The 1,692-nt window shown below is 46.8% G+C and overlaps 1 non-coding gene across 1 annotated transcript; it reads right to left on the bottom strand.

Moving 5' to 3' along the window:
• Window positions 1-383: 383 nt before the first annotated feature.
• LOC116787788 lies at window positions 384-498 on the bottom strand. The gene has a single exon (XR_004357453.1). It is a non-coding gene; the product is annotated as a U5 spliceosomal RNA (small nuclear RNA).
• Between the last annotated feature and the right edge of the window lie 1,194 nt (window positions 499-1,692).

Genomic DNA, 1,692 nt, shown 5'->3' with positions numbered 1-1,692 from the left:
CAGTTAAACCCATTCCCCCTTGTCCTGTCCCTTCATCCCTTGTCTCAAGTTCCTTTCCAGCTCTTCTGGAGCCCCTTCAGGCCCTGGAAGGGGCTCTCAGCTCTCCCTGGATCCTTCTCTTCTCCAGGTGAACCCCCCCAGCTCTCCCAGCCTGGTTCCAGAGCAGAGGGGCTCCAGCCCTGGGAGCAGCTCCAGGGCCTCCTCTGGTCCCACTCCAGCAGCTCTATATCTTTCCTGTGCTGAAGATCCCAGACCTGGATGCAGAAAATTCCAATGATGCACCCCACATCACCCCACCTGTAACACGAACCTCTGTCCTGTTTATTCCTTAAGTTATTACAGATGCATCTAACCTTTTTTCTGTTTTTTCACTGCAAAAGGACAGCTTCCCCTCAGTGAAGCCTCAAAAAATTATTTTACACTCGTACTTGTTCCTCTCCACGGAAATCTTTAGTAAAAGGCAAAAGATTTATACGATATGAAAAGAAACCAGTGTAGGGCTTTTATTCATTCCACATACACACCATCCCATGGCTGTCCCTCTAGCACATGGCGACCTTTGGAGAAATCCCAAATTCAACCTTTTGCCACTCCAGCTGGACTCTTCATCAGTGAAATAACTAAAATCCATGTTCTGACCCCAGTTTTCTCACGAAAAAAAATGAAAATTACTACCAGGATTGCACCTCCCGCCCCGCGGTGCACCCTGGGTATGCAAATTAACATGAATACTAATGAGGCTTAGAAAATGAGCTCTGCAGGAACTTCAGGAAAATGCGTTTTTACACATGAATGACACGGGTTGTCTCAGCTGAGCTCTGACTTACAACCAACACAGATTCACAGAATGGTTTGGGCTGCAAGGGACCTTAGAGATCTCCTCGTTCCAACTCGTGCCATGGGCAGGGACACCTTCCTCTAGACCATGTTGCTCTAAGTTCCATCCAACCCGCCCTTGAACATTTCCAGGGATCTCAATACTTTGAGAGCTTCTGATGATACAGAGAAAGAGGGAATCTGCAGGAAAAAAAAAAAAAAAAAGACTATATTTGTGTCTGTGCTCACTACGGGACAATGTTTGTGACAGGGCTCCTGGCACATGGAGCACATCAGCTCCATGCCTGGAGTGAGATGATCACAGGGCACAGATGTAGCTCTCTGCAGAGGTTTCCTTTTATAAACAAAAAACCCCTTGGAGAATGGGCAGGAGGGGGAGAGCCTGTGCTGGAAAGCAGCAGCTCCAAGACAGCCAGGCCAGTCCAATTATTTGAAAAAAAGGTCTTAAAGCAATGCCCTAAATCCATCAGAAGAGTTAATTCAGCTTTTGGATGCACAAACGGGGGCATGTTGAGTTAGACAAGGCAAGTCATTTTACATCTGGGTATGGAGGAATTGGGGACACCCAGTTCTGATGTCTGTGCCTGCAAGGGAATATTCAATGCTTGGAGAGACATCAGAGGAGGGCAATAAAAATGACTCAAAAGTCTGGAAGACACTCTCTGACCAGGAGATATGTCAAAAAACACTTACCCTGTTCAGTTCATAACAAGGAAGCTGGAGAGGCACCTCCTTATGGATATGTTGGGAGACTCTCTTCAGAGAGGGAATGAAGTATAACTCAAGTCAGGCTGGAGGGAATAAAGACTGAGGTGAATCAGGGAGAGGATTTAACATGCTGGAAAGGGCTGGATT

This window comes from Chiroxiphia lanceolata, chromosome 5 (assembly GCF_009829145.1).
Source record: "Chiroxiphia lanceolata isolate bChiLan1 chromosome 5, bChiLan1.pri, whole genome shotgun sequence".
Taxonomy (NCBI): Eukaryota; Metazoa; Chordata; class Aves; order Passeriformes; family Pipridae; genus Chiroxiphia; species Chiroxiphia lanceolata.
Note: the sequence above shows the minus strand (reverse complement) of the source record. Positions and strands in the feature narration are given on the sequence as shown.